Here is a 14,185-nt window from a genome sequence, read left to right as displayed (position 1 = left end):
GTATGTTAATGCAATTAGAAATGAAAAAGGCAAAATCACAAGACAACACAGAGATCTTTGAAAACCTATGTTTCAATAAATTGGAGAATCTTGAAAAAATTGATAGATTCATATATATATATATATATATATATATATATATGAATTATTAAACTGAACCAAGAGGATATAAAAACCCTCAATTATTCAATAGAAGACAATGAAATTGAGGCAGTAATTAAAAAAAATCCCTAACAACTAAGAAAAGCCCAGGACACAGTGGATTCACCTCCAAAGTCAATGAGGAAACTTTAATTTAGGAAAACTTTAATGCCAATACTCCTAAATCTCTTTAAAGGAAAGGAGTACTACCAAACTTGTTCCTAGAAGCTAACATTACCTTGACTCCAAAACCAGACAAGGTCCCAGCTATAGCTCAGTCTCACTTGGGACCATAGATGTAAAGATCATCAAGATTTTGGTAAACAAAAGGCAACAAAACATCGAAAAGATTATTACCAACTAAGAAAAACCCAGGACACAGTGGATTCACCTCCAAAGTCAATGAAATATTTAGGGTAGTTTTTCAACTAACTCAGATTTCATGAACATCCCAAATTCTACTTTTCTACAAATTCAACTTTTCTGGGTTTCTTCCTTTTTTAATTTTTATTTTTATTAGTACATGTTTCAGTACATAATGATTACATTCATCATGAGGACTTGGCACATGTACACAACCTCATTTGCAAAAGATCTATTTTTCCTGTGTCCTATTATCTATCTTTTTTAAGGATGGGATTTATTTATATGTTGGACTTCTTATGTAAAGCAACTATGCAGTTTTTGAGCTGTATGTCTGATTTGTTCCACTCAACATCATATTCCTGAGATACATCTACAAATGACTGAAATTTATCACTTTATAGCACAGTCATATTCCATTGTATATAAATACCATATTTTCTTTGTCCATTCTTTTATTGACAGACATATGGGCCACTTCCAACATTTAGCTATTACGGTGTGCTGATATGAACGTGGATATGTGTGTATTATGGTAATATGATGCTGATATGAATGTGGCTATGTGTGTATTATGGTAATATGATGTCTTTGAATTTGGAAAGAAGATGTCTAAAAGTTAATAGCTGAATCAAAAGGAATTTCTAGTTTTAGTTTTTTGAGGATTTCCCATACTGATTTCCATAGTGGATGTGCTAGTTTACATTGCTATGAACAATGTAGAAGTATTCCTTTGTCCTCTACAGACTCACTACATTTGTTAGTATTTGATATCTTGCAGATAACCATTGTTTTTGGAGTGACAGGTTCCAGCCCGAGTACAAACTGCTAAATTATCATGGTCCTTATCCAACATTGCTGAATCCCCAAAACAACAGCCTATCTTCCCAGTGACCACTTCCTCTTATCCACTCCAGCCCTGCATACAACTTCCTCTTACCTTTTCTGAGCACACAAGGTAGCCTCTGATCAGCTCCTTGTGTGTCACTGAAACTGCCCCTCCAACTCCACCCTAGCAAAAGCCCAATAGCCTCATCCTCTCTGTTGCAGGTCAAAGGATCTCTCCATTTCCCTGCCCTTCATCTTCTCCATGTCTTCAGAGTTGATAAAGGTTCCCCTCATTTTTATTTCTGCTTCTGTGTTGCACCACCACCACCACCATCACCACCACCCATAAAACCTAACAGGAATAAGATGGGTATCTCAGCATTGTTTTATATTTGCATTTCTCTAATGACTAGCATTGTTGATCTTGGATTTCCTAGCCTTCAGAATGTGAAAATAAATTTGTGGATAAGCCATCGAAGTTGTAGTATTTTATTGCAGCATCCTAAACATAATACATGAAAGCTGTTCCTAAAAAGTAATGTAAGTATATGTATATATCTTCCAAACTGATGATGGGATGGTTGGAAAATAAAACAGTAAAGAAAATCAAAGACACACAAAATAGGTTGAATGACTCAGAAAACTAATTATAAGATAGTTGCTTAAAACCAGTAATCCTCTGGATGGTTAACAACCTAAGTTTGCAGAGCAAAAAGGAGGGCTACAAGGAAAGCCAACATTTTGGCCCTAGTCTTCTAAGGTCAATTAAGACTCAGGACACATGAGAACTTGTACTGTAACGTCATGTACTTCGGTAGTGTCCCAAATTTTCTGATCAAGAAGATTATGGGGCCAAAGAGGAAAGTGATCGATGACTTAGAGTGTGCCTAAGGAGAGTCACATGGGGAGAAGACACTCACTCAGGCTTTCACAGAGAGCACATTGGCCAAGCAATGGCCGTGACTCATCCACATGGCTGCACTGACAAAGGTTCTCCAATCTGAGGTACAGGATCTCAGGATAAATCCTGAGGGCATTTCACTGACCTTCTCAGACCAAAAAGCCACAACTCTTGTTGCATAGGTCCTGCTTTACCTTGGTCTTAACCATCCAGTAGAAAAGTATGAAGACGAAATATAGGAAATAAAGCCATGCTGTTAAGTTGAGCTGTGGGGGACTCAGGACTCAGGTCAATAATTTCTGACATTGCCAGTTAAACAGAAGACCCAGTGCTATTATGGGCTACTGGACTCTTTTAGAATATTTTGCTGAGTTTACACACCTATAATATTCAATAACGGAACTTAGAAAAAATGGGGTATACCGATGAATGTCCATTTTGTATCTGTGTATTCAAAGTGGTTAGGATAGATATATAGTTGCATTCTCTTAATGAATAGAATGATTTGTTCTAATGGTGTTTGTAAATAGGATCACAAGTCCGCATCTTGTACAGCAATTAACCACTAAGAAGAATATATGCAGTGTAATATTTGTTGAAACTGTACTTCCGATTTGATTTGAAACTGTCTCATTGCTATCTGTTTATCAATAAAACTTTGAAAACAACAACAACAACAAAAATAAAACCAGTAATCCTCAGAGTTGATAAAGGCAATTTTTAAGAAAAAAAATTTTACATTTTTAAAAAGATCACAAAATCTAGCCATGTATGTTTATATAGCATAGGCAAACTATAAGGAGGAAAGCCTTTTGGACCCTGGTAAATGCTAGAGCAGTGAGCAGGAGAACCTGTGTCCTTGTTTCAATGTAGAAATAGTAAAAATATAGTAATAGACAATTGTGATGAACTGAACAAAGGGCTAGACTGAACATTCGAGCACTTGATTTCAGCTATGTGTCTGGCAGGCTTTTCCGATTATCTACTCAAGAGCAAGCATACCAAAGGGGGTGCTGGGTCCTCAGGGATAACAGGATGGCACATTGCCTCAGGGGTCTTGCTGGGCGCAGGACTGCCAAACCCAAGAAATAATGCTTTTGGTTCAAAAATAGAAACTCTGATGGTATCAATCTAATACTTAAACAAACAAACCTTTTCCCCACTTCTTTTCTGCCCAACTTTTTGCTCGGGATTTTGGAGACGGGGTTTGAGGAGACTCACATGATATCATATTTAATTTCTGGTTAAGAAAGTTTAATTTAATCTGGGGCTACAAAGTGAGTTCAAGTCCAGCTTGAACTGCATAATGAAACCCTGCCTCAAAAAGACAAACAAACAAACAACAAAAACATGGAGTCAGTGATCTGCTCTTAGGCAAGTCAAGAAAACTCAATTTTATCAGCAAGGTTTGTGTGACCCTACCTCTTTTACAGGCTGTGATAAGATTCCTGTGAATGGGAGCCCTTTCATCTCTCACATGGAATATTCCCTTGTAATTGTTGTATATGCATAAGCAAGCATTTAAAACCTCTGAGATGATTTAGTCCAATATTTCTGTTTTACAGATGAGAAAATGGAGGCAGAGAGGGCAAATTCGAGATGGGTGATCTTGGGCAAATTATCTAATGTCTCTGACCTCAGTTTTCTCATCCATAAAATGGGGATGCTAATACTAGCCTAGTACAGTTTTCGTAAAGATCGAACGAAGTATGGAAAGGATTTGGCACTCTGTAGCCTTTTAGCTCCTTGTAGCAGCTACTATTTTCAAATCATCATCATCATTATTATTTGTGTGTGTGTGTGTGTGTGTGTGTGTGTGTGTAGCGTTTGAGAAGTTGTTCCATCCTGAGGTATTAAGAGCTGGCAGGCTGCAGGCACCCAGTCATAAACTGCGGGGTTGGTGGGCTGTCCTGGGGAGACCTTCCTCACGGGGTCAGGTAGAGTTCAGTGAACTCGCAAAGAAGCGTGATTTTAGACGCTTCCAAGATACATCCACTCATCTCCTCTCCACTCCCTCTGTCTGTTATTAAACTGGTAGTTTTTACAACATCAATAAAGAACTTTCCTACCCAATTACCCCAGACAATAGGCTGCAAGGCAGTTCCGACTATGAAAACTTCGTGTTGGGTTCATTTAGATTGTTTTGCTGTGTCAAATCCTCACTTGAGTTCAAAAGTTCAGCTGAACCATGAACTTTGTAATTTCACAGCAGGCAGCTCTACAAATATAGTGAAAAGTGAAAAAGCATACAATATTTCAGGTGGGCTTGTCATGTTGTGTATAATATAGTTAGGAAGGGGTGTATGTCAAATAGTCCCTAATTTTTAGAGCACACTGACCTATCAAAAAGAAAAAGGAAACAAAATTAAACCAAACTGTTCCTTGAGTTACCTGACCTCTGATGCTTCCCAGGGAATTCACATGCGGTGACTAATCGTTAGTGGACAAACTAAAGCCAGTAATCTTCTTAATAAATTGTGAAGTCTTGTATACCTCTTAGTTTTACTGGTGGCTTTTCTGCCTGTCTGGAACAGGCAGCATATCAAAACAAAAGGGTCATGACTTTATGTATTTGTTAAAGTTAGAATCCACGTTCCCATATAACTCAGGCTTGATTTGACCTGGTTACACAAGTGCAGGTGGGGCCAGAGTTTCACAAGAACGAGAACAATGCTGCATTTTCACTTGTCTATTAATACACACACACACACACACACACACACACACACACACACACTCTCAAAAACTCCTCCTTTTGTAAGTCATGTGTTTGCCATCAGTTTTTGAGTAAAGCAAACATGATAACAAAATCTTATGGGTTACAGCATCTTTCTCTTTGGTCCAACTTGATCTTCAGGTCCTTGAAAGGAGATTTCACAGTGCCTCAACACAGTCCGCCTTTGCCAAGTTTGCCATTGGTTTCTGTCTTGCACTGTGTGAAAGTGAAGGCAAGACTTGAGGTAGACAGCTTGGGAGTGGGAGGGTTTGGGCCATGCAAACTGTTTTCGTAGAGCAGCTGTTCATCCTCTTGGGCTTCAGGATCACGAGAGGAAAGCTGAGCTCAGTGGTTTGTGGAAACGAGGAGGAAGGGGATGGGGTGAGAAGGTCAAGTCCTGTGACTGATGGTTCCTCATGAGTTAAACAGGACTAATTTTTCTAAAACAGTTTCCCTTTTTTCTTGCCTTGTGTCTCAAGAGTTGGTGAGGATTTTAGCTCTAGCTGCTGAGAGCTTCTTATAGAATTCCCACAGCAGAGATGGCCCGCTGCCATCCGGTGGTCTTTCATGGTCGTTTTTCATATGGAAGGTCCTGTTCCATTCAGTCAGGAATTGATGAAACTTTCCTCTTTTTCTCTCAGATATAAATCATCGCAGTAAATGTTCTGCCTCAGCTGAGAGGGGTAATGATGAAGGGAGTGAGAGTGGAGTGAGGGTATGAAAGTGGGTTGACCTAGTTAAAGGTGGTCTGTCTTCCTGGTGGGGTGTGAGGCCAGAGGAAAAACAAGATTCACCTCCTTTGTGGCTCGATGAACTGGGCTGCTCAGCTTCTACAGCTCAGTTTCTGGTTGACCTGCCCTGTATAGTGGGACTGCGTGTCTCCTGATGAGGCCAGGACAGGAGGGGAGTTGGTGGCATTCTTTTAAAGGGCTTGTAAGATAGTGAATAACGACAGGAGTTTTTGTTCATTCAGAAGGCATTTAGAGAAGCCCACTTGAGGGGAACAAGGACTGGGGACTGCTCGGTCAGGAGGAGGTCGGGTAGGAAGTAAAGGAGACTTTGGCAGGGGAAACTGAGAGGTGAAAACCAGGAGTAATGTGTGGCAAAACAGTGAGAGGTGGAAATGGGTTCTCAGGAAATAAAAGTCAACATGGCAGTGACTTCAGCATAAGAGGGAGACGTGCTTTGCTGGTAGAATGCTCCCCTAGCAGGCATGAGGCCCAGAGTTCAAACCCCAGCATGGCCCCCTGCCCACAAAAGCAGGAAAATATAAAGGAAACTAGGACAGAAACAACTTCTGTACAGTCAAGAAAGGCTGAATTTAGAGCATATTTGTGTAGCAGAGCATATTTGCTGTTCAGTAGAGATAGGCAGGAGGAAATAGCATTTCTTTTTTTTCATAACATTAATATTTATTGCTTTATATGAATACTGTATTGAAAGCCCAAGCACTCAGTTTACACACAGAAATTATGCAATCATATACGTTCCACAAAGGTAGTGAACACATTACGTTCTACAAAATCTACTTTACAGAAATTTAAAAATTCTAAATATCAAAAAATACAGGTGAAGAAACAGGTATAAATTTGGCAGCCAGTAATTTTGACAGGGAAGTTGCAGGCTACATGACTTTAAATATGTGAATTTGAGAATATTGAGTTTAGAGTAATTGTGCTTTGTGTTGATCTGAAAACTGTAACACTGGCTGTCGAAGAAGCATGTTCAAAAATATTCCATTCACTTCAAAATGTCATACAAACTCTGGTGGTTTCTATATATCCCTAATGCCTCAGTTATTTTAGCTCAAGTTCATTGCTAAAGTAATATATTAATTCTCCCAGGACAGTGGTATTTCATACCATGACATTTACATTCTCTAGAATAATTTAGAAAGAGATGTGTGATATTCACAATGTTCAGAAAACATACCAAAGATTATAGAACTCGCTGGGTTCTTCTGAGATGGTCTCAGATCAGCTTCTTAAGCATCCATTCTACAAAATAGCTAAGGTTTGAACACAATTTCCAAGATAAAGCACATTTTCTCATAAATAACGAAGTCTTTTTTTTTCCTTAGGCATCTCAGAAGTCTATAAAAGAATTTAGTTTGAGCAGATCACTCGGAATGTATTTAACCTGGTATTTCAGCAGACTTAAGATTTCCAGGGTTCCACAAGGGCCAGATTTTATTTGAATTCCTCAGAAGAGAAAGAAAATGTCTTCTGAAAGAAGTGAACTTCATTATCACCAATAGAAAAAGTATTCACTGTATTTGTCTCTTATAGAAACAGAAAAATATAACATTTCCCCCTTAGAATAATATATATATATATATATTCTGTTGTACATAGTCAAACAATAAAATCTGGAAACCAGCATGAAACCCTATAATTCACATGTTATAATGTTGAAACCATAACCAAAATATGAAAACTGCTACAGCTTCAGACAAGACAAACCATTCTTGCATATGTATAAACTAAAGGGGATAATCTTGAAAAGATTTTCAAAATTATAATTACTTTCCAGTTTAAAAACTTTAATTCTAAATTTAAAAAAAAAATCTATACACAAACCACTGATTTGACCAGACCACCACCCTCCAAAAAAAGTCAGCGGTAAGCAGGACCCAGAGGAACTGATATTCACAGTTCTTAACATATACAACTCTTTGAGGATTTATCCTTAAAGTACTTTATTTTACAAACTGCTTCTCTTGTAAAACTAAAGGTCCACTTTATTACATAAAAGTTTTTTAATACAGTGTAAAAGCAGAACTGTATGTAAAGTACTGTATCTGAATGTTTCTAAGTTGTTAGTCTTGTTCCATTGGTTCGTCTGTAACGTCTGAGGTTTCCTCATCATTTTCCATGGATGATTCTGAGAGACTATCTCCAGTTTTACTGGCATTGGAGCCTAACTCTTCTGCTTCACGGCAGTCTGAACTACTACTTACAGGGCCTGTATTTTCACTACCTTCAGAATGTAAATCTTTCTCAGCTTGAGACAGATCTGATTCCTCCATTTGATTATTTTCCTCAGAAGTCTCTTCATTCACAGTTCAATCATCAGATTCTTTTTCTTGATTTTTCCTTTCTGGGATCGTGTCTCTTGATGTCATATAAGATTCTTCTTCTTCCTCTTCATCCTCTTCTTCCTCCTCTTCTGTACAGTGCCTGGTACAACTACTTTCTTTGTCTTTATCCTGAGGCAAAGACGATGCTTCAGTTTCTTCTACCATAACTGACGAAATCTCACTGGAGGTTGTCTGACTGACTGTCTCTCTGACTTCACCTTCTTTGTCGAACCTGCATCTTTTTACTTCATGCCCCTCAGATTCCATAGCATCTTCTCCATCCGGATGTTTATTTTTTATAGCGCTCACAGAAGAAACTTCTGATTCCCATGCTGGAGAATCACTGTGATTTTTCTCTTCCTTTTGCTGTAAGGTCGACTGTCTGCTTTCTGTACTTTCAGGCAAAGCATTTGTTGTCAAGGGGGCTGACAAAGAAACCTTTGGTCAATTAAGTGGCCTAGGTGTTCCAGGCCCATTTATGTTAGATCTCTCAGTACAGCGTGGTGAATTTCCAGGAAACATAACACCATTCATTCGATTTAAACTGTTGGAATTATTTTTCTCTGATGAAGGATAAACAGCTTACAACCATGACATTCTTTTCTACTCCTCTGAGAAACTTGTCTGTTCCCGTGTAGTTTCTCCTTGGATCTGTTAACAATTCACAGTCGCTGAATAGTGAAAGGGATACCATTAAATCCAGTGACAATTTTCAGTATTCTTTCCTTCATTTCATCAAAGGGAATATACTCTACATTAGGATTTGGAGGACCTCTTGGTTCAGGTGCTGAAGTTCTGAAATCATCCATCACTTTCTCCAGTTTGAATATAAAATAGCCTTTAAATTGGGACCACTGAATCATTGTTTCTCCAGTCTTGGCTACATGACAAAGAAACCGATCCAGGACAGGACAAACGTCCTTTTTCCCCCTTTTCTCAAAATCTTTCAGCGCCTCCTGCAGCCTCTGGACGTCCCATGGCTTCCCCTTCGAGGGTCTCCCAGGGACCGGAGCCCCTCTCCCCACCCCACCCCCACGCCCTCCCCCTCCCTCGCACACACTCCAGCACGGGGTGGGGGGGGGGCAGCGACAGAGCGAGCACCTCCCCGATCCGCTACCACCAGCCCTCCAACGTGGCAGAAATAGCATTTCAAATGCAGAATAAAATGTCTAACTTTCAGGCTGGGGAGATAGCTTGGCAGTCTAAGCATCTGCCAGGTCCTGAGTTCGATCCTTGGCACCACATGCTGTTCCAGGCCTGGAACCCTGGCCCTGAAACCATTCTGGTCCTGAAGCCAGGCATGGTGGTGCATGCCTGTAATCCCAGCACTGGGGAGGCTGGGACAGGAGGATCACTACGAGTCTAAGCTGTACAGTGAGACCCTGTACCAAATAAAAAAACCAAATAAAATGTTTTTAAAAGTTCAACTTCGTGCTCAATGTGGATCTGTGCTAGGTCCCTGTGACTGCCTTACTGTATGGATTTAACTCTGTGTTAAATTTTAAGACCTCTAACAGCTATCTAAAGGTCACCGTTTCTACCAATTCTTACCATTTTCCCAGTGTTATAACTATAATCTATTTCTGATATTAGCCCTGAAAATATTTGCTATATGTGGACTTTATGATTGAGGAAACTAGGGCCCAGAAATTAAATGACTTGGGCCGGCCAAATAGCTCAAAGAATTAAAGCGCCTGCAAGCAGGCGCAGGGGTAGGGGGTTCAATCCCTGGGCCTGCCATGCTGGCCCCGCCCCCTGGGGATGTGCTGAAATGGCAATTGAGACTGGGCGTGGTGGCACATGCCTATAATCCCAGCTCTTGGGAGGCTGTAAACAGGCAGATCACTACAAATTCAATCTAGTAGTGAGACCCTGAACACCCTATAGACTCTTCCCTAAAAAATACAAAAAATAGAAATTAAATGACTTAACTGAGTACACCATCTAAAACTTGGCAGGGAGGGTCTTGAAAACAGCTCTTCTGATTACCATCAGCTTAAGGGGCAGGCACCTTATTGGAGTTCTTGAATGATGCAAACAGAAAAGGCTGCCTCTGTAAATGGCCTCAGGCCACCGGGAGGACCACTCAGCCCTGTTCCTGTGTTCTCTGGGATGACTCTGAGAAGTCCCAGGCTGTCCTGGGTGACATCCTTAGCCAGGTGGCCTCAGCATCTCTTCTATAGACATTGAGGGACAAGGTTTGAACTTAGATTCTTGTTCAATAGGACAGTGTAAGAACAAAAAGAGTAAAACTTTTCACATTGACTCATTACATCAAAGACAGTTTGGTAGACCTACCAGTGATAAGAAAAGTCAAAGTGTTGAACAGATGCCACTTGTGTGTGCCTTCCAGCTTCCATTCCACGCTCAGGAGCAGTAGCTTGCCCGTGGTGGCTGGGTAGCTGCAGCCAAGATATCTGTGTTTGAGTCATGTGATCTACCCTCTGGATCAGAGCCAATGGGAAGTGAGGGGTGCCAAGTGATAGCTCTGAACCTATTAAAAAATAAACTAAGTAAACCAAACTGTGCTGTTTGAGAGGCTTTGGCTGTGAGAAACCGAACAAGTACACTACAGAGGAAGTACTGCAGAAATCAGACTAAGCACAGGAAGAAATGGCACTAAGAAGGTTTAGAGGACAGTTTATTATACCAATGGGCTCTTGACTAGGATTTCTCCTAAAGACTCAGAGCTCTGTCCAGTAGTCTCAGGACTTTTATGGGGAAAGCAAGCAGGATGGTATAAAGGCAGGTTTGGCACATTGGGATTAGAGGGCTAGGTGACAACTTGGGAGCTTCAGCATTTCAGGCTGCCTCACAAGGCCATCCGTTATACCAAGCATGGGTTATGCAGAGGAAGAGATCTATCTTGCTACATTTTAAGTTAGAGTGAAAGGCTGTCAGTTATACAAAGACAGTAGAGACTGGGGTTTAAACAAGGGAGAAATGTCCTCTTGGTCTTGGCGGGCATCCTGACTAGAATTTTATTTAAAATTTTAATTTTTCCCCTTCAGAAAGTAAAGACTCAAAGGTGAGATTTGAAGGGCTGAAAGAAAAGGGAAAAGGCTGAAGATATTCTAGGTAAGGGGGCCGCACCATCACATTTATAAGACCTTCTCTTCATGTTCGGGAGGCAATCAGCCAAGCACTTTGCCTGGGGTGGAAAGTTGATACAGTGGAGAGGAACAAGACAGGGAGGAGGGTGAAATAGCATGGGGGATGGAGTAAGATCCTCAGATGCCAGCTGAGGAGTTTGGATTATAGATTATGGGAAGCTACTGAAGGTGAGAAGGAAGCACTGATCTTGCAGAGTGTACAGAATAGACTGAAGGTCATAAATGTGGTAAATAATTTTTTTAAAAAATGTATTCGGTACAGGGTCTCACTACGCAGCCCAGACTCATAGTGATCCTCCTGTTTTGTGTGTACGGCACCATGCACAGTCTCGGTGACCTGCATGGCATGCGGTGCCAGGGACCGAACCCCAGTTCCTGAGCTTGCCTAAGCAGGCACTTAGTCCACTGAGCTATCTCACTGGTCCTATGTAGCAAGTAATTAATGTCAGACAATAATCAAATATCATAACACAGTTTGGGCCAGCATTTACGCTTATATAAAGATATTCATTATGTGAATACTTTGTGTCTCTGCTGTCTCCACTATTCTCACACTGATTACTGGTTTCTATTCATTTACCACGTATTATTTAGCACTTCTAGCAGCATGCCTTCCCTCTGTTTAGCATAAGCAGCCTTCTGCTTCCCATATAGCTATTTATACGTCTGTCTCCACCACTCTAGCACCTCACTGAGGAATCCAAATGTTCAGTTTGAGTCTGTTTCCTAGAGCATGCCTGGACTAAAATGACTGGAGCCAAAGAGATCTCTATCAAAGAAATTGCAACTCTGCCTCCAGTTCCTGCACTTGGCTTCCAGCTGGAATCTATTATTAAATAAATAAGGTGTTAACCAAATGAAACAACTTTTAATGACCCAGAAAAAATCATTGAGTTTACCGAAAAAAGGAAAGGGAAGAACAGACGTTTAGGCAGCAAGATCCCAAAAAGAAAGTCTGAATACAGGGAGAACACAATGCGTTCTCACAGTGAGTGTTGTGGAAGACTCTTACACAGCCTCCTGGAAAAGATAGACTCGTGCCCCACAGACTTTATTCACAGGCGTGCATGAACAGGAAGAGATGCCAAAGGCCATCATTGCTTCTACCATTCAGTGTATATTGAACGTGTTTGGGTGCTGGCACCACGCTAGACATCGAAGCAACAAAGAGGAACAGCTTTCAGTCCTTGGAGAGTAGGTGTTATGGTTGATTCGTTGTGTCAACTTGAGAAATGTAGAAGTTTAAGTAACTCATCCAGGGTCCTCATCCTGAGCCTATGTGAGAGAGCACAATGACTTACAGTATAAAGGAGGAAAAGAAGCTGGCCTAGCCCACATTTGTTCTTGTTGCTTTTGCTGGCTTTTGTCACCATAACAGTTGTCGCTGTGGCCTGCCACCCTGCCTTGGAGTCAGCTGATTATGGATCGAAACCTCTATACACTGTGAGCTAAATAAATCTTTCCTTCCTTCATTTTGGGTGTCAGGTATTTTGGCTCAGTGAGGAGAGAAAGAGAGCAGGGGTGGAAGGCAGGTGCATTAGCCAACCCTGCGTGAGTAGAGATCCTACAAGGGCCCATTCAGGGGTGTAGTTAGGTAAGAATTATCAGGTCTGTCATTGAGGAAGTGAATGAGTCCTGGAAGAACTCATGATTCTTGGAAGAATCAATTTTGAATTAGGCCTTTGACAAAGAGATAGTTGGGTGGAACGGTGTGGCAGAAAAGCATTCTGGGTAGGAACAATCAGAAAAGGAGACCAGAGGTAGGAACTTTAGTTCAGAGAGGCTCAAGCGTCTTCAGCATGGTGCCTATTGACATTTTAGCCAGGGTTGTTATTGGAAAAGGCCCATACCTTGTCACATGCACATAGTTTGCATTTCTTCCCTTAGTAATGTCCCTATAATGACAAGCAAAGGTTTCTAAATGTTTCCACCCCACCCACCAACACCTTTGTTCAGTGTGAGCAGGGATGGAAGGAGGGGACCCTGCATGAGAATCAAGCTTGAGACTAGAATGGACAGCTGGCACTATGTTGTAGACTTTTTCTTAGTGTTTGAAGAACTAGTACAAATTCTGGGCAAGTGGAACACCTGGAAAGAGAAACCTGGGCCTATAAAGGTCAAGCCGGATTGTACCTATAATACTGATGAGGAAACTGAGGCCCAGAGGTCTGAGCAGCCCACAGGTGCTGGGCTTTTCATCCTTACACCATACTGACTGAGTTCCTGTTGGTGTTTAATGGTTGACTTTAAAACTTCAGCAACAACAACAGCAGCAAAAAACTCTGTAAGATGAAAACTGGTTCTTTCCTATTTTTTTCTCATTCCCCTCAACTTTTTAAGATATTGAAAATTGTGCACCACAAGACTCAGTGCCTGGGTACTAGGTGTCAGCTGACACCTGTGCCTCATCTAAGAGGTCCCAGCTTTTTGGTTGCCTTTGGGCTAAGAGTTTTTACTGAAGAAAAAAAAAAATCACATGCTGTCCTCAACATCTTTGGCCAAGATGCTCTCATTTTTCCACAGCCAGAATAAATTGGCAGAGCACTAGAGTCGACGCTGACCGAGACTCATGTGTGCGTCCTGCTGGCCTGGAGTGATACACCAGGCAGGAGCATCCTTCAACTCAGACTTTTTTGAGCCTGATTTATCACTCCTGTCTCTTGCTCTGGTGTTTCCACTAAGATTTTCTTCCAAAATCTTCATGGCTGATCCAGGGTTGTCCGTGTGCATTTTCACTTTGCCACTGTTGATGGAGAGCTTTGGGTGAATGCCCAGACGCCAGCCACTCCTGCCCTATCTGCTGGTGCCATCTTAATCTGTCAGAACTCAGGTTTGTTCACGTGTTGTACAGGGTGGCACCTGTCCAAAGCCACTTCCCGCCTGGCCCCCACTCCTTGAGGCTGCAGAGCCTTCAGAGCTGGGCCCAGCCTCTTTCTGTCCTGAATCAGACTTCCTACTACTCTTCTACTCTCTCTGGTCAATTGCATCAGGGATTGCTTTGTGAAAATAATAGTAATAATAATAATAATGTTTTCTCAAGAGAA

At 41.2% G+C, this 14,185-nt stretch overlaps 1 pseudogene; it reads right to left on the bottom strand.

The window, feature by feature from the left end:
- Positions 1-7,767: 7,767 nt before the first annotated feature.
- On the bottom strand, positions 7,768-8,944 carry LOC101588476 (annotated as a pseudogene).
- Positions 8,945-14,185: the final 5,241 nt, after the last annotated feature.

The sequence above is a fragment of the Octodon degus genome, unplaced genomic scaffold (genome assembly GCF_000260255.1).
Source record: "Octodon degus isolate 3935 unplaced genomic scaffold, OctDeg1.0 scaffold00046, whole genome shotgun sequence".
Lineage (NCBI taxonomy): Eukaryota > Metazoa > Chordata > Mammalia > Rodentia > Octodontidae > Octodon > Octodon degus.
The sequence above is the reverse complement of the archived record's forward strand: the minus strand, read 5'-3'. Positions and strand labels throughout refer to the sequence as shown.